General features: G+C 49.0%; 1 protein-coding gene and 1 pseudogene across 1 annotated transcript in view; one reads left to right on the top strand and one right to left on the bottom strand.

Annotated features, from left to right (window-relative positions):
* The window catches only part of sli (slit guidance ligand), a 408,240-nt gene that overhangs the window by 86,263 nt on the left and 296,038 nt on the right, over window positions 1-25,939 (top strand). The gene's annotated exons all lie outside the window — the stretch shown is intronic.
* On the bottom strand, window positions 9,503-11,010 carry LOC144110341 (uncharacterized; annotated as a pseudogene).

Below are 25,939 nucleotides of genomic sequence, written 5' to 3'. Positions count from 1 at the left end.
GCCATACAGAAACGGAAGTGCATAGGCGCCGCGCTTTTCGCATTTCTTTTTAACGCCCCTGTGCCTGGGTGGTAGCGAAAAGACGCAAGGACTTTTTCTTGCCATACAGGAACAGTGGAGCGCGTAGGCGCCGAAATGTTCACGTTTGTTTTTACCGCCCTTCTACCTGGGTGGTACAAAAAGTGGGAGGCGCCTTATCTGCCATAAAAAACAGGGCAGTGCATAGGCGCCGCGCAGTTCGCATTTATTTTTAGCACCCCTGTGCCTGGGTGGTAGCGAAAAGACGCAAGGACTTTTTCTTGCCATACAGGAACAGTGGAGTGCGTAGGCGCCGAAATGTTCATTATTGTTTTTACCGCCCCTCTTCCTGGGTGGTATAAAAAGTGTGAAGCGTTTTTTGCCATAAAGGAACAGGGCAGTGCATAGGCGCCGCGCAGTTCGCATTTATTTTTAACGCCCCTGGGCCTGGGTGGTAGCGAAAAGATGCAAGGACTTTTTCTTGCCATACAGGAACAGTGGAGTGCGTAGGCGCCGAAATGTTCACGTTTGTTTTTACCGCCCCTCTTCCTGGGTGGTACAAAAAGTGGAAAGCGCTTTTTCTGCCATACATGAACAGGGCAGTGCATAGGCGCTGCGCAGTTCGCAATTATTTTTAACGCCCCTGTGCCTGGGTGGTAGCAAAAAGACGCAAGGACTTTTTCTTGCCATACAGCAACAGCGGAGTGCGTAGGCGCCGAAACGTTCACATTTGTTTTTACCGCCCCTCTACCTGGGTGGTACAAAAAGTCGGAAGAGCTTTTTCTGCCATACAGGAACAGGGCAGTGCATAGGCGCCGCGCAGTTCGCATTTATTTTAAACGCCCCTGTGCCTCGGTGGTAGCGAAAAGACGCAAGGACTTTTTCTTGCCATACAGGAACAGTGGAGTGCGTAGGCGCCGAAATGTTCATTATTGTTTTTACCGCCCCTCTATCTGGGTGGTACAAAAAGTGGGAAGCGCTTTTTCTGCCATAAAGGAACAGGGCAGTCCATAGGCGCCGCGCAATTCGCATTTATTTTTAACGCCCCTGTGCCTGGGTGGTAGCGAAAAGACGCAAGGACTTTTTCTTGCCATACAGGAACAGTAGACTGCGTAGGCGCCGAAATGTTCACGTTTGTTTTTACCGCCCCTCTTCCTGGGTGGTACAAAAAGTGGGAAGTCCTTTTTCTGCCATACAGGAACAGGGCAGTGCATAGGCGCTGCGCAGTTCGCAATTATTTTTAACGCCCCTGTGCCTGGGTGGTAGCAAAAAGACGCAAGGACTTTCTTGCCATACAGCAACAGTGGAGTGCGTAGGCGCCAAAATGTTGACATTTGTTTTTACCGATCCTCTACCTGGGTGGTACAAAAAGTGGGAAGCCCTTTTTCTGCCATACAGGAACAGGGCAGTGCATAGGCGCCGCGCAGTTCGCATTTATTTTTAATGCCCCTGTGCCTGGGTGGTAACAAAAAGACGCAAGAGCTTTTCCTTGCCATACAGCAACAGTGGAGTGCGTAGGCGCCGAAAAGTTCACATTTGTTTTTACCGATCCTCTACCTGGGTGGTACAAAAAGTCGGAAGCGCTTTTTCTGCCATACAGGAACAGGGCAGTGCATAGGCGCCGAACTGTTCGCATTTATTTTTAACGCCCCTGTGCCTTGCTGGTAACGAAAAGACGCAAGGGCTTTTTGTTGCCATATAGGAACAGTGGAGTGCGTAGGCGCTAAACTGTCCGCATTTATTTTTAACGCCCCTGTGCCTGGCTGGTAACGAAAAGACGCAAGGGCTTTTTGTTGCCATATAGGAAAAGTGGAGTGCGTAGGCGCCAAACTGTTCGCATTTATTTTTAACGCCCCTGTGCCTGGCTGGTAACGATAAGACGCAGGGGCTTTTTGTTGCCATATAGGAACAGTGGAGTGCGTAGGCGCCAAACTGTTTGCATTTATTTTTAACGCCCCTGTGCCTTGCTGGTAACGATAAGACGCAGGGGCTTTTTGTTGCCATATAGGAACAGTGGAGTGCGTAGGCGCCGAACTATTCGCATTTATTTTTAACGCCCCGGTGCCTGTCTGGTAACGATAAGACGCAGGGGCTTTTTGTTGCCATATAGGAACAGTGGAGTGCGTAGGCGCCGAACTATTCGCATTTATTTTGAACGCCCCTGTGCCTGGCTGGTAACGATAAGACGCAGGGGCTTTTTGTTGCCATATAGGAACAGTGGAGTGCGTAGGCGCCAAACTGTTCGCATTTATTTTTTACGCCCCTGTGCCTGGATGGTAACGAAAAGACGCAGGGGCTTTTTGTTGCCATATAGGAACAGTGGAGTGCGTAGGCGCCAAACTGTTTGCATTTATTTTTAACGCCCCTGTGCCTGGCTGGTAACGAAAAGACGCAAGGGCTTTTTGTTGCCATATAGGAAAAGTGGAGTGCGTAGGCGCCAAACTGTTCGCATTTATTTTTAACGCCCCTGTGCCTGGCTGGTAACGATAAGACGCAGGGGCTTTTTGTTGCCATATAGGAACAGTGGAGTGCGTAGGCGCCAAACTGTTTGCATTTATTTTTAACGCCCCTGTGCCTTGCTGGTAACGATAAGACGCAGGGGCTTTTTGTTGCCATATAGGAACAGTGGAGTGCGTAGGCGCCGAACTATTCGCATTTATTTTTAACGCCCCGGTGCCTGTCTGGTAACGATAAGACGCAGGGGCTTTTTGTTGCCATATAGGAACAGTGGAGTGCGTAGGCGCCGAACTATTCGCATTTATTTTTAACGCCCCGGTGCCTGTCTGGTAACGATAAGACGCAGGGGCTTTTTGTTGCCATATAGGAACAGTGGAGTGCGTAGGCGCCAAACTGTTCGCATTTATTTTTTACGCCCCTGTGCCTGGATGGTAACGAAAAGACGCAGGGGCTTTTTGTTGCCATATAGGAACAGTGGAGTGCGTAGGCGCCAAACTGTTTGCATTTATTTTTAACGCCCCTGTGCCTTGCTGGTAACGATAAGACGCAGGGGCTTTTTGTTGCCATATAGGAAAAGTGGAGTGCGTAGGCGCCAAACTGTTCGCATTTATTTTTTACGCCCCTGTGCCTGGATGGTAACGAAAAGACGCAGGGGCTTTTTGTTGCCATATAGGAACAGTGGAGTGCGTAGGCGCCGAACTATTCGCATTTATTTTGAACGCCCCTGTGCCTGGCTGGTAACGATAAGACGCAGGGGCTTTTTGTTGCCATATAGGAACAGTGGAGTGCGTAGGCGCCAAACTGTTCGCATTTATTTTTTACGCCCCTGTGCCTGGATGGTAACGAAAAGACGCAGGGGCTTTTTGTTGCCATATAGGAAAAGTGGAGTGCGTAGGCGCCAAACTGTTCGCATTTATTTTTTACGCCCCTGTGCCTGGATGGTAACGAAAAGACGCAGGGGCTTTTTGTTGCCATATAGGAACAGTGGAGTGCGTAGGCGCCGAACTATTCGCATTTATTTTGAACGCCCCTGTGCCTGGCTGGTAACGATAAGACGCAGGGGCTTTTTGTTGCCATATAGGAACAGTGGAGTGCGTAGGCGCCAAACTGTTCGCATTTATTTTTTACGCCCCTGTGCCTGGATGGTAACGAAAAGACGCAGGGGCTTTTTGTTGCCATATAGGAAAAGTGGAGTGCGTAGGCGCCAAACTGTTCGCATTTATTTTTTACGCCCCTGTGCGTGGATGGTAACGTGGGGGATGAAAAGACGCAAGGGCTTTTTGTTGCCATATAGGAACAGTGGAGTGCGTAGGCGCTAAACTGTTCGCATTTATTTTTTACGCCCCTGTGCGTGGATGGTAACGAAAAGACGCAAGGGCTTTTTGTTGCCATATAGGAACAGTGGAGGGCGTAGGCGCTAAACTGTTCGCATTTATTTTTAACGCCCCTGTGCCTGGCTGGTAACGATAAGACGCAAGGGCTTTTTGTTTCCATATAGGAAAAGTGGAGTGCGTAGGCGCCAAACTGTTCGCAGTTATTTTTTACGCCCCTGTGCGTGGATGGTAACGAAAAGACGCAAGGGCTTTTTGTTGCCATATAGGAACAGTGGAGGGCGTAGGCGCTAAACTGTTCGCATTTATTTTTAACGCCCCTGTGCCTGGCTGGTAACGATAAGACGCAGGGGCTTTTTGTTGCCATATAGGAACAGTGGAGTGCGTAGGCGCTTAACTGTTCGCATTTATTTTTTACGCCCCTGTGCCTGGATGGTAACGAAAAGACGCAAGGGCTTTTTGTTGCCATATAGGAAAAGTGGAGTGCGTAGGCGCCGAACTATTCGCATTTATTTTTAACGCCCCTGTGCCTGGCTGGTAACGATAAGACGCAGGGGCTTTTTGTTGCCATATAGGAACAGTGGAGTGCGTAGGCGCCAAACTGTTCGAATTTATTTTTTACGCCCCTCTGCCTGGATGGTAACGAAAAGACGCAAGGGCTTTTTGTTTCCATATAGGAACAGTGGAGTGCGTAGGCGCCAAACTGTTCGCATTTATTTTTTACGCCCCTCTGCCTGGATGGTAACGAAAAGACGCAAGGGCTTTTTGTTTCCATATAGGAACAGTGGAGTGCGTAGGCGCCGAACTGTTCGCATTTATTTTTTACGCCCCTGTGCGTGGATGGTAACGAAAAGACGCAAGGGCTTTTCGTTGCCATATAGGAACAGTGGAGTGCGTAGGCGCCAAACTGTTCGCATTTATTTTTACCGGCCCTGTACCTGGGTGGTAACAAAAAGTCGGAAGCGTTTTTCTGCTGTACTGAAACAGGGGAGTGCATGGGCGCCGCGCAGTTCGCATTTATTTTGAACCCTCCTGTGTCTGGGTGCTAACGAAAAGACGCAAGGACTTTTTCTTGAACAGTGCAGCGCGTAGGCGCTAAACGGCTCGCATTTATTTTTACCGCCCCTCTACCTGGGTGGTAACAAAAATACAGAAGCCCTTTTTCTGCCATACAGAAACAGTGCAGTGCATAAGCGCTGCGCAGTTCGCATTTCTTCTTAGACCCCTGTACTTGGTTGGGAAAAAAAGTCGGAAGCGCTTTTTCCTTGCATACAGAAACAGTGCATTGCATAGGCGCCGCGCAGTTTGCATTTCTTCTTAACGCCCTGTACTAGGTAGAAAAAGTCGGAAGCGCTTTTTCCTTGCATACATAAGTACTGCAGTGCATAGGCGCTGCGCAGTTCGCATTTCTTCTTAATCCCCCTGTACTTGGTAGAAAAAGTCGGAAGCGCTTTCTCCTTGCATACAGAAACAGTGCAGTGCATAGGCGCCGCGCAGTTCGCATTTCTTCTTAACCCCCCTGTACTTGGTTGGTAAAAAAAGTTGGAAGCGCTTTTTCCTTGCGTACAGAAACAGTGCAGTGCATAGGCGCCGCGCAGTTCGCATTTCTTCTTAACCCCCCTGTACTTGGTAACAAAAAGTCGGAAGCGTTTTTTCCTTGCATACAGAAACAGTGCAGTGCATTGGCGCCGCGCAGTTCGCATTTCTTCTTACCCCCCTGTACTTGGTAACAAAGTCGGAAGCGTTTTTTCCTTGCATACATAAGTACTGCAGTGCATAGGCGCTGCGCAGTTCGCATTTCTTCTTAATCCCCCTGTACTTGGTAGAAAAAGTCGGAAGCGCTTTCTCCTTGCATACAGAAACAGTGCAGTGCATAGGCGCCGCGCAGTTCGCATTTCTTCTTAACCCCCCTGTACTTGGTAAAAAAGTTGGAAGCGCTTTTTCCTTGCGTACAGAAACAGTGCAGTGCATTGGCGCCGCGCAGTTCGCATTTCTTAACCCCCTGTACTTGGTAACAAAAAGTTGGAAGCGTTTTTTCCTTGCATACAGAAACAGTGCAGTGCATTGGCGCCGCGCAGTTCGCATTTCTTCTTACCCCCCTGTACTTGGTTGCTAACAAAAAGTTGGAAGCGCATTTTCCTTGCGTACAGGAACATTGCAGTGCATAGGCGCCGCGCAGTTCGCATATCTTCTTAACCCCCTCCTATTTGGTTGGTAACAAAAAGTAAGAAGCGCTTTTTCTTGCCATACAGGAAGAGTGGAGTGGGCAGGCGCTGAACAGTTCGCGCTTACCTTTACCGCCCCAATACCTGGATGGTAACAAAAAGTCGGAAACGCTTTTTCCTGTCCTACAGAAACAGTGCAGTGCATAGGCGCCGCGCAGTTCGCATTTCTTCTTAACGCCCCAGCGACTGGGTGGTAACGATTCAGGCGTGATTGACGCGCAGATAGTGGGACGCGCGCGTCATTTTGACGCGTACCCAGTATGGTCCGTCACGAAATCGCGCCGCCGCGTGCTGCTGCTCGAAGTAGAAAAAAACGCCTCGCGCGGCGCGTCCGCCAATCAGAGTTCAGACAAGTCACATGGCATTTGGTCACGTGGCATTCTGGGTTTTTGGTTTTGCCACCAGGTGGCCCTGCTCTCTGCGCATCTCGGCGGGACCTCTTTTGTGCATTTTTTTTTCTGTCGGCAGAACTGGCGCGTGCGTCAATGAAAACACGAGCTATCGTGATTTCGTTCGCGCATCGTGTTCATCGAAAATGGACAAGGCAACATTCAACGAGGGCCTAATAACGGAAGTGGAGAGGCGTCGCGTCCCGTGGGACGTAGGCGACCGCAGCTATAAAAACAACATGAAGCGTGACCAGGCTTGGCGAGCTATGGGCTCCGTGCGCTGGTATGGTGGCGCCAGCAGCGACCACATCGCCAGCGCCGCCTCGTGGCACTCGCCGCGTTAACCGGACGCTCAGTCACGGCCGGTCTCTCGAGGGGAGAGTGCGAGCGCCCCTCTCGAGACTGGCCGCGGCCTTCCTCCATGCCCGATGCGTTCGCGTCAGCCCGGCCGCATAGCAGACGCGCATTGACCGCGATGCCATTTTAAGTCAACGCCTGCTTCTCTGCGGATTTCAACGCATTGAAAGCCTTGACGCCACCGCTGCTACATTTCGTTTCAATTGCTTTCAGGTTGGGCTGATCCCCGATTCCGAGCAACCATGATTGTGTTGCAGTTCCGATGGCACTGCCATATCCAGCAGCGCAGTTGAACTTATCGAGATTAATTAAGTACCTTTACAGTTTGAGGAACAAGGCTCTGACCCAAATAATGAAATCAGCTATGTAATTTACATCCACTGTGACATCGACTATGTGAATGGTCGGCTAGAATTGCGAAAAACGCAAACTTACTACGCATATATATCAGATGATAGTTCTCTACATCCTGCAGGATCGACACTGCTTTACTTTGTGTATTCGCCTTAGAGAAGCATGGCTCTAAGCATACGAAAAGACGATGGGTTTCTTGCTAAGTATCTTCCACAGGACTTTTATTACAGGAATTTCATGAAGGCGCCAATTACATGAATTATTTTGGTCGTATTTCTCTTTTGGTGAATACTTAACTATAGAAAGGCCGCCGCGGTGACTCAGTGGTTATGGTGCTCAGCTGCTCACCCAAATGACTCGTGTTCGATCCTGGTTGCGGCGGTCGCATTTCGGTGAAGGCAAAATTCTAGAGGCCCGCGTACTGCGCGATGTCAGTGCACGTTAGAGAACCCCAAGTGGTTGCAATTATCTGGAACCTCCTACTATGGCGCCCCTTATAGTCTGCGTTGCATTGGGACAATAAACCAAATTAAAATACAAAAAATAATTCCCGAAGTTAAGGGTTTAGTGATGTGAAATCCAAGAAATATAGAGAAATTTGAACCACTCTATTTTTCTTTTTATTCGTCCAGAACAGGATTTGAGATCTCATAAATGCAACAAACAGATACAAAATTTCAAACCACTGAAGGAAATAAAATGATGCAAATAAATACACAAAAGCTTAGGTGAAACAATGTGAAAAACGACGTAAGGACTCTCGGAAGTACGACGTCGCTCCCACTGCATACACACACGCACGAAAAAAAAAACTAGAAACAAAATTGACACGCTGAACCATAGATGAGCATAACAAACGAAGACTTAAGCTTCGGATGCTTGCTTCAAGAACTTAACTGGAGACCATTTCCTGTGACTGACTGAGCTCATTCCTTCGCTCTACATAAAGACAAAGCAGCTCCTACCAATGATGGCACGTTCAAAACACCCCAGTCAATATAAACCCTTTGACAGTTCACACTCATGAATTTAATCCCACAGTGCACTCATTTCCAGCAGACCCTCTGTGCATGAGCGAGCATGCACGATGTCCAAGGAAAGCGTTTAAATATATTCGGTACCTTTACTGCGGCGTTTTTATAGCTGTTATGACATTGAGTAAACAGCAGTAGGTAGAGCACCCATAATTATCCAAATTTGTTCTCGCCTTCGGACGAAACACCTCACCGCTCGCCTCGCTCACTGCAAACTGAACCAGAGAGCTGCGTTGGCAGCGTCCGCCTTTCGCCACCGCTGTTAACCAGGTGGCGCCACTCACGCGCTCCAAACTGCAGCGCACGGAGCCTATAGCAGTTTCCCTCAGCGTAGATGGTATGTACTAAATCTGTGCACACGTGATGTAGTTGCCCTGCTTGTTCTGTGTACATTCATTCGCCTCGACAAGCATGTGAACTTGGCATGTTTACCCGCCGTTTTCGTACTTATCTCAATGGCAGAGAGCGTGCCACCGCGCTTTCTTTGTCTATTTGCGAGAGAAGAAGTTTGATCATTGCAAGATGCGTTGTTTCTTGACATCTGATTGGCATGAATAAGCCTGTAAGTAAATACTAGCAGTAGGAAGCTAGCGTGGACCGATGCAGGCTTCTCGAGTTTGTTTTTTTCTTTTCTGGAGAAAATAAATTTGCGCAGCACATTTCATTAGTTGCATCACCTTCCTGCGAGCGCATATGTGTGATATCTCACACTAACACTTTGTTACTGCTTTACAGTGACGCAAGTAATGAAGCGCTGGAAATCTTTACGAGACACGTTTATGAAATAACGCAAAGAAGTGACTGCAACAAAAATTGGCGCCGGCGCGGATAGCGTCGTCAATTTGCGGTGGCCCCATTTTAATCAGCTGCTGTTTCTACTTGACACACTGGAATATCCTGAGTGAGTATTTCGAATCAAGCACATTACTCAAAGTCATATGTTTTACACAATTGTTGAAATATAGTGTGCTTTTGCAATGGGTATTATCCATGCAGGACGAGCGGGAACCTCGTAAAGACGTGGACTTGTTCGACGAAACGAGCACCGAGTGTCTCCAGACTGGACCACACACCACACCTACACAGGAAGATGGAACTGGATTTTCCAGCCCCATACCAACGCCATCACCAGCCAGCAGCACATCATCTGGACCACAATAAAGGAAGAGGGGCCATGATAAGGCTTTTGAAAAAGAAACAGGGATCTTGGGAGAATTGGCTTCCAAACGAGCCGACGCATCTGAACTGTTCGGGCTTTTTATGGGAGACAAACAGACGGTGCCCACAGCGTCTGCGAGGAGAGTTAGAGATGGAACTTCTGCAAGTTGCAGCTCGTTATGTGGACAACGAATAAAGCTGACAGTGAAGAACGGGAGTTGTGGGTGTATTTTGGAAAACGAATTTCGGCAAACTGAAAAAATAAAATATTCAAAGAAACATTTATTACAATGCAATGTTTCTTCTGAAGCCTGACATCTTTTTCCAGAAAAATAGTTCCACAATATTGAGGCACTTTTCTTGCACTCCTTCACAGTTGGGTTCATCAATTTCCAGTAATTTCCACTGCCAGGGCACTTTTCCTTCATTCACAAAGTACGCTGCATACTGCTTGCGCACCTGCAATGCCAAGTGAGCACACTTCCGTGCATGCGTTGGCTGCAGGCCAAATGTTGCCGAATCTGTATCAGTTGTTGCTCTCCACACACCGTCAATCATTGCTATATACATCTTCATGGTCGGCAAATACAACGGGGCTATATGAAGAGCGTCCATTGGACTCCATGCTCAAAAAAATTGGGCAACACGCACGCTGCCTTTACAGCCCATTCGGCATTTTCAGGACTCAGGTTGATGGGGCCACGAAAGATTCTGAACTGTGCCCACAGAATGCCAAAGGCATTCTCTACATATCTCCTGCAAAAATAAAAAGAAAATGCATTCACAGCAAGGTGATTCGTACAAACGACAAAATCTGGCTTTCATATAGAAATAATTATTAGCTGTGCGAAGTAAATAACAAAGTAAATAAAGTTGCACAGCAGGGGAAAAAACGAGCTCAGAATTAGAGTATCAGTTTGTGGCAGAAATAAGAAAGCAGGAAACAGTGTCTTTAACCGTTTATTAGAAACAATGAAAAATAACAGGTAATTCGCTTTACCGAGTTGGTTAGGGGTATAGTATAATGTTGAAACCACAACTTTTTTCTGTCTCAGCTTTTGCAGTAATACCTACCTTTTCAAGCTACCGCATAGCTATTCGGTGTTCTCATACTGAACAAAAGGGGAAAGGAGGGGGAGCAACGCACAAAAAGAGCAGACAACACGAACATTCCATCTGTGTGACCTATTCTGTAGAAGTTTTTTGCCCACTGCTCCCCTCTTATTTTGTGCGGATGAATCCACAAGTAGCCCAGTTATCTAATTTACCAAAGTTTTCACTTCGTTACACTCATACCATGGAACCTGCTTTGCATGACAGCATAATTACGGTGTCAAAACAAACACTAGTTGAAAATGATGTACTTTTCCTTTCAAGAGGGTATGGAAAATTACACACACCGTGCACGGCTCAGACGGTAATTGAATATTCGCTCAGCTGGGTCTTCCCTAGGTCCAGGGAATGGTCTCATAAAGTCTTCTCGCAGCTGAAAAGCCTAATCCCCTATAAAGGCAAACGGGAGTGTTTTGTAGGAGGCAGGCAGCTGTGAATGTCAAGGCAGCTGCAGCAGACCAGCATGCAGCTTTCGGCCAATTGGAGAGCGTTTGAAGACGCCTCCATCACTTATGCGGCCAGGAGCCCCAACGTCGACGAGACGAAACAGATATCCGCTGTCTACTACAGCCATAAGCACGATCTAAAATGTGCACTGCAACAAATAAGCACAAAAAGGCACTTCTGAGCGATAGACATGGCCACGGGAAAAAGCAAAAAAGAAATTGGGTAGGAGGCAGCATTGAAACGCAGAGAATTCCAAGGCCTAAAACAATTTATGTTAATGTTAATCTGTCAGTGTTTGAGTGCGTGCAGTCATGCACCTATATGTACAAGGTTCAACACCCCAATTTTTCATCTAAATCAAAACGTTCAAATATTCATTACTTATGTGTCATTTACCTTATAATTGTAGTATAGGCTGCCAGAGTTTGCTGGTGCCACAATCTGAACGTGCTTGCCATCCACAGATCCGATGCAGTTCGGAAACTGCCACCCCTTCCAGAAGCCATCAGCAATGCTCCGCCACATTTGCTCATTTGGAGGCTGCAAGGGTACAAGCCACAGAAGTGATGCCAATTACATGAAATAGTTAAAACACAGTTTTGACAAAAGTTGTGCCTCAGGGAAAAGCCACCGCAGGATTTAAGCAAGTCTAGATAACATCACAGTCTTAGAAAAATAGCCTGGGTCTAACAAGAGGTGGACTGTTAATGCACAACAGCATGTATTCATTCTAAATGACGTACCTTCATATACTGAGGAGCGAGATCATCCCACAGCACCTGGAGTCAAGTGTATCGCTTCTCGTAAAGTCTCCAGCCCGACACGGAAGTCCTTGGCGATGTCAACAATGGCATTACCTGAACATAGATACCTGACGCATGCCAAGCATTGTAGAAACTATAAACATACGTCCATTCTCCCACAGGTGTCTTTTCAGAACAACAATGACACCCAAAACCATGCAGCACATGCTTTATAGGTCATTTAAGCATTATTTTTAATGCAATTCTTAAGCCGTGCTTTTAATCTGGTTCAGTATCTGCAGTACGGTGTTATTTCATTTTTAGCAACGAAATACCATAAATCGATGTCGCATTAATGAGTTGCGCATATCTGAGTTATATCTGCATATTACATCTGCATATGGCTGGTCAACTTGCCTATAAGGAATGTGTGGGTGCCGAATAATCAAGCACACATACAAAGTGAACACAACAGTGGGTCATACATCGATTCATGCCACTAAGTTACCTTAATGTCATAGCAAGACGCTCGCCAGATGAGATGGGCTCCTGAACGACGTGCATCTTTGTGAGCCTCTCCCACACACGGCCATGAATTAGGTCAAAGAGTTTTGGGGGTCATTCGATAATATTTGAAGAAGAGCTCTGGATCCTGTTCTCTCAACCTGAAACTGCATATAGCAAACACTTTAGCTTCAGGGCTTCATTTCTCATCGTTCATGCTGGCAAGACAATTTGAAGTAATATTACCAGTGTATGGTACTCGCTCTCTTGCTTTGTTCTTAATCATGCAGGCCGCACCGAAATAGACCTCCTGACCCATATTTGTTCTTGCTTCAGAATCAGCATCCCCCTTAATAGTAGCAATCGCCTATTCTGCTCGGTAGTAAGTGGCCGACACTCCATTTTCTATGCGAAGTTGTAAACAAGCAGCGGCCTCTCAGCATGCGGAAGGTACATAGTCGAGTTTCGCACACAATTTTCGTGCTTGAAATTAAGCTTGATAAATACACTAGGAAAAAAATGTTGCTGTCTAATTACACTAAGACTATTTAATGTAATGTTCTGTAAGTTTAAGGGCATATTATGTGATAACAGAGACAATTCATGTCGCTGAAAGTTATGTTGTCTGGCAACCCGGGAAACGCGACGCGAAAGCGTCGCTCTCTTTTTTTCGTGCGGGTGCACGCGCGTCGGCGGCAACACGGGCGTTCGCCACGGGTCGCGTTTTTCGCTCGCGGAAAACGCGCCATGCGGTTCCAGCTTTTGACGGAAGGGATTTTTCTTGCAATACAGGAACAGTGGAGAGGGTAGGCGCCGAACTGTTCGCATTTAATTTTACCCCCCCCCCCCCCTGTACCTGGGTGGTAAAAAAAGTCGGAAGCGCTTTTTCCGGCCGTACAGAAACAGTGCAGTGCATAGGCGCCGCGCAGTTCGCATTTCTTCTTAACGGCCCTTTGCCTGGGTGGTAACGAAAAGACGGAAGGGCTTTTTCTTGCCATCCAGGATCAGTGGAGAGGGTAGGCGCCGAAGTGTTTACTTTTATCTTTACCGGCCCTGTACCTGGTTGGTAACAAAAAGTTGAAGCGCTTTTTCTTGCCATACAGGAAGAGTGGAGTGCGTAGGCGCCGAACTGTTCGCATTTATTTTTACCGGCCCTGTACCTGGGTGGTAACAAAGACGGAAGCGCTTTTTCCTTGCGTACAGAAACAGTGCAGTTCATAGGCGCCGCGGAGTTCGCAATTCTTCTTAACGCCCCTGTACCTGGTTGGTAACAAAAAGTTGAAGCGCTTTTTCTTGCCATATAGGAAAAGTGGAGTGCGTAGGCGCCGAACTATTCGCATTTATTTTTAACGCCCCTGTGCCTGGCTGGTAACGATAAGACGCAGAGGCTTTTTGTTGCCATATAGGAACAGTGGAGTGCGTAGGCGCCGAACTGTTCGCATTTATTTTTGACGCCCCTGTGCCTGGCTGGTAACGAAAAGACGTAAGGGCTTTTTCTTGCCATATAGGAACAGTGGAGTGCGTAGGCGCAGAACTGTTCTAATTTATTTTTACCGGCCCTGTACCTGGGTAGTAACAAAGACGGAAGCGCTTTTTCCTTGCGTACAGAAACTGTATTTCATAGGCGCCGCGAAGTTCGCGATTCTTAACGGCCCTGTACCTGGTTGGTAACAAAAAGTTGAAGCGCTTTTTCTTGCCATACAGGAAGAGTGGAGTGCGTAGGCGCCGAACTGTTCGCATTTTTACCGCCCCTGTACCTGGGTGGCAACAAAAAGTCGGAAGCGCTTTTTCCTGCGTACAGAAACAGTGCAGTGCATAGGCGCCGCGCAGTTCGCATTTCTTAGCAGCCCTTTGCCTGGGTGGTAACGAAAGGACGTAAGGGCTTTTTCTTGCCATACAGGAACAGTGGAGTGCGTAGGCGCCGAACTGTTTGCATTTATTTTTACTGCCCCTGTACCTGGGTGGCAAGAAAAAGTGGGAAGCGCTTTTTCCTGCGTACAGAAACAGTGCAGTGCATAGGCGCCGCGCAGTTCGCATTTCTTAACAGCCCTTTGCCTGGGTGGTAACGAAAGGACGTAAGGGCTTTTTCTTGCCATACAGGTACAGTGAGGTGCGTAGGCGCAGAACTGTTCGCATTTATTTTTACCGCCCCTCTACCTGGGTGGCAACAAAAAGTCGGAAGCGCTTTTTCCTGCCGTACAGAAACAGTGCAGTGCATAGGCGCCGCGCAGTTCGCATTTAACAGCCCTTTGCCTGGGTGGTAACGAAAGGACGTAAGGGCTTTTTCTTGCCATACAGGAACAGTGGAGTGCGTAGGCGCCGAACTGTTCGCATTTATTTTTACCGCCCCTGTACCTGGGTGGCAACAAAAAGTCGGAAGCGCTTTTTCCTGCGTACAGAAACAGTGCAGTGCATAGGCGCCGCGCAGTTCGCATTTCTTAACAGCCCTTTGCCTGGGTGTGAACGAAAGGACGTAAGGGCTTTTTCTTGCCATACAGGAACAGTGGAGTGCGTAGGCGCCGAACTGTTCGCATTTATTTTTACCGTCCGTGTACCTGGGTGGCAACAAAAAGTCGGAAGCGCTCTTTCCTGCGTACAGACACAGTGCAGTGCATAGGCGCCGCGCAGTTCGCATTTCTTAGCCCTTTGCCTGGGTGGTAACGAAAGGAGGTATGGGCTTTTTCTTGCCATCCAGGATCAGTGGAGAGGGTAGGCGCCGAAGTGTTCACTTTTATCTTTACCGGCCCTGTACCTGGTTGGTAACAAAAAGTTGAAGCGCTTTTTCTTGCCATACAGGAAGAGTGGAGTGCGTAGGCGCCGAACTGTTCGCATTTACTTTTACCGGCCCTGTACCTGGGTAGTAACAAAGACGGAAGCGCTTTTTCCTTGCGTACAGAAACTAGTTCATAGGCGCCGCGGAGTTCACAATTCTTCTTAACGCCCCTGTACCTGGTTGGTAACAAAAAGTTGAAGCGCTTTTTCTTGCCATATAGGAAAAGTGGAGTGCGTAGGCGCCGAACTATTCGCATTTATTTTTAACGCCCCTGTGCCTGGCTGGTAACGATAAGACGCAGAGGCTTTTTCTTGCCATACAGGAACAGTGGAGTGCGTAGGCGCCGAACTGTTCGCATTTATTTTTACCGCCCCTGTACCTGGGTGGCAACAAAAAGTCGGAAGCGCTTTTTCCTGCGTACAGAAACAGTGCAGTGCATAGGCGCCGCGCAGTTCGCATTTCTTAGCCCTTTGCCTGGGTGGTAACGAAAGGAGGTATGGGCTTTTTCTTGCCATCCAGGATCAGTGGAGAGGGTAGGCGCCGAAGTGTTCACTTTTATCTTTACCGGCCCTGTACCTGGTTGGTAACAAAAAGTTGAAGCGCTTTTTCTTGCCATACAGGAAGAGTGGAGTGCGTAGGCGCCGAACTGTTCGCATTTACTTTTACCGGCCCTGTACCTGGGTAGTAACAAAGACGGAAGCGCTTTTTCCTTGCGTACAGAAACTAGTTCATAGGCGCCGCGGAGTTCACAATTCTTCTTAACGCCCCTGTACCTGGTTGGTAACAAAAAGTTGAAGCGCTTTTTCTTGCCATATAGGAAAAGTGGAGTGCGTAGGCGCCGAACTATTCGCATTTATTTTTAACGCCCCTGTGCCTGGCTGGTAACGATAAGACGCAGAGGCTTTTTGTTGCCATATAGGAACAGTGGAGTGCGTAGGCGCCGAACTGTTTGCATTTATTTTTACCGCCCCTGTACCTGGGTGGCAACAAAAAGTGGGAAGCGCTTTTTCCTGTGTACAGAAACAGTGCAGTGCATAGGCGCCGTGCAGTTCGCATTTCTTAACAGCCCTTTGCCTGGGTGGTAACGAAAGGACGTAAGGGCTTTTTCTTGCCATACAGGAACAGTGGAGTGCGTAGGCGCAGAACTGTTCTAATTTATTTTTACCGCCTCTGTACCTGGGTGGCAACAAAAAGTCGGAAGCGCTTTTTCCTGCGTACAGAAACTGTGCAGTGCATAGGCGCCGCGCAGTTCGCATTTCTTAACAGCCCTTTGCCTGGCTGGTAACGAAAGGACGTAATGGCTTTTTCTTGCCATACAGGAACAGTGGAGTGCGTAGGCGCCGAACTGTTCGCATTTATTTTTACCGCCCCTCTACCTGGGTGGCAACAAAAAGTCGGAAGCGCTTTTTCCTGCGTACAGAAACAGTACAGTGCATAGGCGCCGCGCAGTTCGCATTTCTTAACAGCCCTTTGCCTGGGTGGTAACGAAAGGACGTAAGGGCTTTTTCTTGCCATACAGGAAGAGCGGAGTGCGTAGGCGCCGAACTGTTCGCATTTATTTTTACCGCCCCTGTACCTGGGTGGCAGCAAAAAGTGGGAAACGCTTTTCCTGCGTACAGAAACAGTGCAGTGCATAGGCGCCGCGCAGTTCGCATTTCTTAACAGCCCTTTGCCTGGGTGGTAACGAAAAGACGTAAGGGCGTTTTCTTGCCATACAGGAAGAGTGGAGTGCGTAGGCGCCGATTTGTTCTCATTTATTTTTACCGCCCCTGTACCTGGGTGGCAACAAAAAGTCGGAAGCGCTTTTTCCTGCGTACAGGCACAGTGCAGTGCATAGGCGCCGCGCAGTTCGCATTTCTTAGCCCTTTGCCTAGGTGGTAACGAAAGGAGGTATGGGCTTTTTTTGCCATCCAGAATCAGTGGAGAGGGTAGGCGCCGAAGTGTTCACTTTTATCTTTACCGGCCCTGTACCTGGTTGGTAACAAAAAGTTGAAGCGCTTTTTCTTGCCATACAGGAAGAGTGGAGTGCGTAGGCGCCGAACTGTTCGCATTTATTTTTACCGGCCCTGTACCTGGGTAGTAACAAAGACGGAAGCGCTTTTTCCTTGCGTACAGAAACTAGTTCATAGGCGCCGCGGAGTTCGCAATTCTTAACGCCCCTGTACCTGGTTGGTAACAAAAAGTTGAAGCGCTTTTTCTTGCCATACAGGAAGAGTGGAGTGCGTAGGCGCCGAACTGTTCGCATTTATTTTTACCGCTCCCGTACCTGGGTGGCAACAAAAAGTCGGTAGCGCTTTTTCCTGCGTTCAGAAACAGTGCAGTGCATAGGCGCCGCGCAGTTCGCATTTCTTAACAGCCCTTTGCCTGGGTGGTAACGAAAGGACGTAAGGGCTTTTTCTTGCCATACAGGAACAGTGGAGTGCGTAGGCGCCGAACTGTTCGCATTTATTTTTACCGCTCCCGTACCTGGGTGGCAACAAAAAGTCGGTAGCGCTTTTTCCTGTGTACAGAAACAGTGCAGTGCATAGGCGCCGCGCAGTTCGCATTTATTAACAGCCCTTTGCCTGGGTGGTAACGAAAGGACGTAAGGGCTTTTTCTTGCCATACAGGAAGAGCGGAGTGCGTAGGCGCCGAACTGTTCGCATTTATTTTTACCGCCCCTGTACCTGGGTGGCAACAAAAAGTGGGAAACGCTTTTTCCTGCGTACAGAAACAGTGCAGTGCATAGGCGCCGCGCAGTTCGCATTTCTTAACAGCCCTTTGCCTGGGTGGTAACGAAAGGACGTAAGGGCTTTTTCTTGCCATACAGGAAGAGCGGAGTGCGTAGGCGCCGAACTGTTCGCATTTATTTTTACCGCCCCTGTTCCTGGGTGGCAACAAAAAGTGGGAAACGCTTTTTCCTGCGTACAGAAACAGTGCAGTGCATAGGCGCCGCGCAGTTCGCATTTCTTAACAGCCCTTTGCCTGGGTGGTAACGAAAGGACGTAAGGGCTTTTTCTTGCCATACAGGAACAGTGGAGTGCGTAGGCGCCGAACTGTTCGCATTTATTTTTACCGCCCCTGTACCTGGGTGGCAACAAAAAGTGGGAAGCGCTTTTTCCTGTGTCCAGAAACAGTGCAGTGCATAGGCGCCGCGCAGTTCGCATTTATTAACAGCCCTTTGCCTGGGTGGTAACGAAATAACGTAAGGGCTTTTTCTTGTCATACAGGTACAGCGGAGTGCGTAGGCGCAGAACTGTTCAAATTTATTTTTACCGCCCCTGTACCTGGGTGGCAACAAAAATTCGGAAGCGCTTTTTCCTGCGTACAGAAACAGTGCAGTGCATAGGCGCCGCGCAGTTCGCATTTCTTAACAGCCCTTTGCCTGGGTGGTAACGAAAGGACGTAAGGGCTTTTTCTTGCCATACAGGAAGAGCGGAGTGCGTAGGCGCCGAACTGTTCGCATTTATTTTTACCGCCCCTGTACCTGGGTGGCAACAAAAAGTGGGAAACGCTTTTTCCTGCGTACAGAAACAGTGCAGTGCATAGGCGCCGCGCAGTTCGCATTTCTTAACAGCCCTTTGCCTGGGTGGTAACGAAAGGACGTAAGGGCTTTTTCTTGCCATACAGGAACAGTGGAGTGCGTAGGCGCCGAACTGTTCGCATTTATTTTTACCGCCCCTGTACCTGGGTGGCAACAAAAAGTGGGAAGCGCTTTTTCCTGTGTACAGAAACAGTGCAGTGCATAGGCGCCGCGCAGTTCGCATTTATTAACAGCCCTTTGCCTGGGTGGTAACGAAATAACGTAAGGGCTTTTTCTTGTCATACAGGTACAGCGGAGTGCGTAGGCGCAGAACTGTTCAAATTTATTTTTACCGCCCCTGTACCTGGGTGGCAACAAAAATTCGGAAGCGCTTTTTCCTGCGTACAGAAACAGTGCAGTGCATAGGCGCCGCGCAGTTCGCATTTCTTAACAGCCCTTTGCCTGGGTGGTAACGAAAGGACGTAAGGGCTTTTTCTTGCCATACAGGAAGAGCGGAGTGCGTAGGCGCCGAACTGTTCGCATTTATTTTTACCGCCCCTGTACCTGGGTGGCAACAAAAAGTGGGAAACGCTTTTTCCTGCGTACAGAAACAGTGCAGTGCATAGGCGCCGCGCAGTTCGCATTTCTTAACAGCCCTTTGCCTGGGTGGTAACGAAAGGACGTAAGGGCTTTTTCTTGCCATACAGGAAGAGCGGAGTGCGTAGGCGCCGAACTGTTCGCATTTATTTTTACCGCCCCTGTACCTGGGTGGCAACAAAAAGTGGGAAGCGCTTTTTCCTGTGTCCAGAAACAGTGCAGTGCATAGGCGCCGCGCAGTTCGCATTTCTTAACAGCCCTTTGCCTGGGTGGTAACGAAAGGACGTAAGGGCTTTTTCTTGCCATACAGGAACAGTGGAGTGCGTAGGCGCCGAACTGTTCGCATTTATTTTTACCGCCCCTGTACCTGGGTGGCAACAAAAAGTGGGAAACGCTTTTTCCTGCGTACAGAAACAGTGCAGTGCATAGGCGCCGCGCAGTTCGCATTTCTTAACAGCCCTTTGCCTGGGTGGTAACGAAAGGACGTAAGGGCTTTTTCTTGCCATACAGGAAGAGCGGAGTGCGTAGGCGCCGAACTGTTCGCATTTATTTTTACCGCCCCTGTACCTGGGTGGCAACAAAAAGTGGGAAACGCTTTTTCCTGCGTACAGAAACAGTGCAGTGCATAGGCGCCGCGCAGTTCGCATTTCTTAACAGCCCTTTGCCTGGGTGGTAACGAAAGGACGTAAGGGCTTTTTCTTGCCATACAGGAAGAGCGGAGTGCGTAGGCGCCGAACTGTTCGCATTTATTTTTACCGCCCCTGTACCTGGGTGGCAACAAAAAGTGGGAAGCGCTTTTTCCTGTGTCCAGAAACAGTGCAGTGCATAGGCGCCGCGCAGTTCGCATTTCTTAACAGCCCTTTGCCTGGGTGGTAACGAAAGGACGTAAGGGCTTTTTCTTGCCATACAGGAACAGTGGAGTGCGTAGGCGCCGAACTGTTCGCATTTATTTTTACCGCCCCTGTACCTGGGTGGCAACAAAAAGTGGGAAACGCTTTTTCCTGCGTACAGAAACAGTGCAGTGCATAGGCGCCGCGCAGTTCGCATTTCTTAACAGCCCTTTGCCTGGGTGGTAACGAAAGGACGTAAGGGCTTTTTCTTGCCATACAGGAACAGTGGAGTGCGTAGGCGCCGAACTGTTCGCATTTATTTTTACCGCCCCTGTACCTGGGTGGCAACAAAAAGTGGGAAACGCTTTTTCCTGCGTACAGAAACAGTGCAGTGCATAGGCGCCGCGCAGTTCGCATTTCTTAACAGCCCTTTGCCTGGGTGGTAACGAAAGGACGTAAGGGCTTTTTCTTGCCATACAGGAAGAGCGGAGTGCGTAGGCGCCGAACTGTTCGCATTTATTTTTACCGCCCCTGTACCTGGGTGGCAACAAAAAGTGGGAAGCGCTTTTTCCTGTGTCCAGAAACAGTGCAGTGCATAGGCGCCGCGCAGTTCGCATTTCTTAACAGCCCTTTGCCTGGGTGGTAACGAAAGGACGTAAGGGCTTTTTCTTGCCATACAGGAACAGTGGAGTGCGTAGGCGCCGAACTGTTCGCATTTATTTTTACCGCCCCTGTACCTGGGTGGCAACAAAAAGTGGGAAACGCTTTTTCCTGCGTACAGAAACAGTGCAGTGCATAGGCGCCGCGCAGTTCGCATTTCTTAACAGCCCTTTGCCTGGGTGGTAACGAAAGGACGTAAGGGCTTTTTCTTGTCATACAGGTACAGCGGAGTGCGTAGGCGCTGAACTGTTCTCATTTATTTTTACCGCCCCTGTACCTGGGTTTCAACAAAAAGTCAGAAGCGCTTTTTCCTGCGTACAGAAACAGTGCAGTGCATAGGCGCTGCGCAGTTCGCATTTCTTAACAGCCCTTTGCCTGGGTGGTAACGAAAGGACGTAAGGGCTTTTTCTTGCCATACAGGAACAGTGGAGTGCGTAGGCGCCGAACTGTTCGCATTTATTTTTACCGGCCCTGTACCTGGGTAGTAACAAAGACGGAAGCGCTTTTTCCTGTGTCCAGAAACAGTGCAGTGCATAGGCGCCGCGCAGTTCGCATTTCTTAACAGCCCTTTGCCTGGGTGGTAACGAAATGACGTAAGGGCTTTTTCTTGCCATACAGGTACAGTGAGGTGCGTAGGCGCAGAACTGTTCTAATTTATTTTTACCGCCCCTGTACCTGGGTGGCAACAAAAATTCGGAAGCGCTTTTTCCTGCGTACAGAAACAGTGGAGTGCATAGGCGCTGCGCAGTTCGCATTTCTTAACAGCCCTTTGCCTGGGTGGTAACGAAAGGACGTAAGGGCTTTTTCTTGCCATACAGGAAGAGCGGAGTGCGTAGGCGCCGAACTGTTCGCATTTATTTTTACCGCCCCTGTACCTGGGTGGCAACAAAATGTGGGAAACGCTTTTTCCTGCGTACAGAAACAGTGCAGTGCATAGGCGCCGCGCAGTTCGCATTTCTTAACAGCCCTTTGCCTGGGTGGTAACGAAAGGACGTAAGGGCTTTTTCTTGCCATACAGGAACAGTGGAGTGCGTAGGCGCCGAACTGTTCGCATTTATTTTTACCGGCCCTGTACCTGTGTTTCAACAAAAAGTCAGAAGCGCTTTTTCCTGCGTACAGAAACAGTGCAGTGCATAGGCGCTGCGCAGTTCGCATTTCTTAACAGCCCTTTGCCTGGGTGGTAACGAAAGGACGTAAGGGCTTTTTCTTGCCATACAGGAACAGTGGAGTGCGTAGGCGCCGAACTGTTCGCATTTATTTTTACCGGCCCTGTACCTGGGTAGTAACAAAGACGGAAGCGCTTTTTCCTGTGTCCAGAAACAGTGCAGTGCATAGGCGCCGCGCAGTTCGCATTTCTTAACAGCCCTTTGCCTGGGTGGTAACGAAATGACGTAAGGGCTTTTTCTTGCCATACAGGTACAGTGAGGTGCGTAGGCGCAGAACTGTTCTAATTTATTTTTACCGCCCCTGTACCTGGGTGGCAACAAAAATTCGGAAGCGCTTTTTCCTGCGTACAGAAACAGTGGAGTGCATAGGCGCTGCGCAGTTCGCATTTCTTAACAGCCCTTTGCCTGGGTGGTAACGAAAGGACGTAAGGGCTTTTTCTTGCCATACAGGAAGAGCGGAGTGCGTAGGCGCCGAACTGTTCGCATTTATTTTTACCGCCCCTGTACCTGGGTGGCAACAAAAAGTGGGAAACGCTTTTTCCTGCGTACAGAAACAGTGCAGTGCATAGGCGCCGCGCAGTTCGCATTTCTTAACAGCCCTTTGCCTGGGTGGTAACGAAAGGACGTAAGGGCTTTTTCTTGCCATACAGGAAGAGCGGAGTGCGTAGGCGCCGAACTGTTCGCATTTATTTTTACCGCCCCTGTACCTGGGTGGCAACAAAATGTGGGAAACGCTTTTTCCTGCGTACAGAAACAGTGCAGTGCATAGGCGCCGCGCAGTTCGCATTTCTTAACAGCCCTTTGCCTGGGTGGTAACGAAAGGACGTAAGGGCTTTTTCTTGCCATACAGGAACAGTGGAGTGCGTAGGCGCCGAACTGTTCGCATTTATTTTTACCGGCCCTGTACCTGTGTTTCAACAAAAAGTCAGAAGCGCTTTTTCCTGCGTACAGAAACAGTGCAGTGCATAGGCGCTGCGCAGTTCGCATTTCTTAACAGCCCTTTGCCTGGGTGGTAACGAAAGGACGTAAGGGCTTTTTCTTGCCATACAGGAACAGTGGAGTGCGTAGGCGCCGAACTGTTCGCATTTATTTTTACCGCCCCTGTACCTGGGTGGCAACAAAAAGTGGGAAACGCTTTTTCCTGCGTACAGAAACAGTGCAGTGCATAGGCGCCGCGCAGTTCGCATTTCTTAACAGCCCTTTGCCTGGGTGGTAACGAAAGGACGTAAGGGCTTTTTCTTGTCATACAGGTACAGCGGAGTGCGTAGGCGCTGAACTGTTCTCATTTATTTTTACCGCCCCTGTACCTGGGTTTCAACAAAAAGTCAGAAGCGCTTTTTCCTGCGTACAGAAACAGTGCAGTGCATAGGCGCTGCGCAGTTCGCATTTCTTAACAGCCCTTTGCCTGGGTGGTAACGAAAGGACGTAAGGGCTTTTTCTTGCCATACAGGAACAGTGGAGTGCGTAGGCGCCGAACTGTTCGCATTTATTTTTACCGGCCCTGTACCTGGGTAGTAACAAAAAGTTGAAGCGCTTTTTCTTGCCATACAGGAAGAGTGGAGTGCGTAGGCGCCGAACTGTTCGCATTTATTTTTACCGGCCCTGTACCTGGGTAGTAACAAACACGGAAGCGCTTTTTCCTTGCGTACAGAAACTAGTTCATAGGCGCCGCAGAGTTCGCAATTCTTAACGCCCCTGTACCTGGTTGGTAACAAAAAGTTGAAGCGCTTTTTCTTGCCATACAGGAAAAGTGGAGTGCGTAGGCGCCGAACTGTTCGCATTTATTTTACCGCCCCTGTACCTGGGTGGCAACAAAAAGTGGGAAACGCTTTTTCCTGCGTACAGAAACAGTGCAGTGCATAGGCGCCGCGCAGTTCGCATTTCTTAACAGCACTTTGCCTGGGTGGTAACGTAAGGACGTAAGGGCTTTTTCTTGCCATACAGGAACAGTGGAGTGCGTAGGCGCCGAACTGTTCGCATTTATTTTTACCGCCCCTCTACCTGGGTGGCAACAAAAAGCCGGAAGCGCTTTTTCCTGCCGTACAGAAACAGTGCAGTGCATAGGCGCCGCGCAGTTCGCATTTCTTAACAGCCCTTTGCCTGGGTGTTAACGAAAGGACGTAAGGGCTTTTTCTTGCCATACAGGAACAGTGGAGTGCGTAGGCGCCGAACTGTTCGCATTTTTACCGCCCGTGTACCTGGGTGGCAACAAAAAGTCGGAAGAGCTTTTTCCTGCGTACAGAAACAGTGCAGTGCATGGGCGCCGCGCAGTTCGCATTTCTTAACAGCCCTTTGCCTGGGTGGTAAAGAAAAGACGTATGGGCTTTTTCTTGCCATCCAGGATCAGTGGAGAGGGTAGGCGCCGAAGTGTTCACTTTTATCTTTACCGGCCCTGTACCTGGTTGGTAACAAAAAGTTGACGCGCTTTTTCTTGCCATACAGGAAGAGTGGAGTGCGTAGGCGCCGAACTGTTCGCATTTATTTTACCGGCCCTGTACCTGGGTGGTAACTAAGACGGAAGCGCTTTTTCCTTGCGTACAGAAACAGTGCAGTTCATAGGCGCCGCGGAGTTCGCAATTCTTCTTAACGCCGCTGTACCTGGTTGGTAACAAAAAGTTGAAGCGCTTTTTCTTGCCATATATGAAGAGTGGTGCGTAGGCGCTGAACTGTTCGCATTTATTTTTACCTCCCCGGTACCTGGGTGGCAACAAAAAGTCGGAAGCGCTTTTTCCTGCGTACAGAAACAGTACAGTGCATAGGCGCCGCGCAGTTCGCATTTCTTAACAGCCTTTTGCCTGGGTGGTAACGAAAGGACGTAAGGGCTTTTTCTTGCCATACAGGAAGAGTGGAGTGCGTAGGCGCCGAACTATTCTCATTTATTTTTACCGCCCCTGTACCTGGGTGGCAACAAAAAGTCGGAAGCGCTTTTTCCTGCGTACAGAAACAGTGCAGTGCATAGGCGCCGCGCAGTTCGCATTTCTTAACAGCCCTTTGCCTGGGTGGTTACGAAAGGACGTAAGGGCTTTTTCTTGCCATACAGGAAGAGTGGAGTGCGTAGGCGCCGAACTATTCTCATTTATTTTTACCGCCCCTGTACCTGGGTGGCAACAAAAAGTCGGAAGCGCTTTTTCCTGCGTACAGAAACAGTGCAGTGCATAGGCGCCGCGCAGTTCGCATTTCTTAACAGCCCTTTGCCTGGGTGATAACGAAAGGACGTAAGGGCTTTTTCTTGCCATACAGGAACAGTGGAGTGCGTAGGCGCCGAACTGTTCGCATTTATTTTTACCGCCCCTGTACCTGGGTGGCAACAAAAAGTAGGAAACGCTTTTTCCTGCGTACAGAAACAGTGCAGTGCATAGGCGCCGCGCAGTTCGCATTTCTTAACAGCCCTTTGCCTGGGTGGTAACGAAAGGACGTAAGGGCTTTTTCTTGTCATACAGGTACAGCGGAGTGCGTAGGCGCTGAACTGTTCTCATTTATTTTTACCGCCCCTGTACCTGGGTTTCAACAAAAAGTCAGAAGCGCTTTTTCCTGCGTACAGAAACAGTGCAGTGCATAGGCGCTGCGCAGTTCGCATTTCTTAACAGCCCTTTGCCTGGGTGGTAACGAAAGGACGTAAGGGCTTTTTCTTGCCATACAGGAACAGTGGAGTGCGTAGGCGCCGAACTGTTCGCATTTATTTTTACCGGCCCTGTACCTGGGTAGTAACAAAAAGTTGAAGCGCTTTTTCTTGCCATACAGGAAGAGTGGAGTGCGTAGGCGCCGAACTGTTCGCATTTATTTTTACCGGCCCTGTACCTGGGTAGTAACAAACACGGAAGCGCTTTTTCCTTGCGTACAGAAACTAGTTCATAGGCGCCGCAGAGTTCGCAATTCTTAACGCCCCTGTACCTGGTTGGTAACAAAAAGTTGAAGCGCTTTTTCTTGCCATACAGGAAAAGTGGAGTGCGTAGGCGCCGAACTGTTCGCATTTATTTTACCGCCCCTGTACCTGGGTGGCAACAAAAAGTGGGAAACGCTTTTTCCTGCGTACAGAAACAGTGCAGTGCATAGGCGCCGCGCAGTTCGCATTTCTTAACAGCACTTTGCCTGGGTGGTAACGTAAGGACGTAAGGGCTTTTTCTTGCCATACAGGAACAGTGGAGTGCGTAGGCGCCGAACTGTTCGCATTTATTTTTACCGCCCCTCTACCTGGGTGGCAACAAAAAGCCGGAAGCGCTTTTTCCTGCCGTACAGAAACAGTGCAGTGCATAGGCGCCGCGCAGTTCGCATTTCTTAACA

Source organism: Amblyomma americanum, chromosome 1, assembly GCF_052857255.1.
Source record: "Amblyomma americanum isolate KBUSLIRL-KWMA chromosome 1, ASM5285725v1, whole genome shotgun sequence".
Lineage (NCBI taxonomy): Eukaryota > Metazoa > Arthropoda > Arachnida > Ixodida > Ixodidae > Amblyomma > Amblyomma americanum.
The sequence above is the reverse complement of the archived record's forward strand: the minus strand, read 5'-3'. Positions and strand labels throughout refer to the sequence as shown.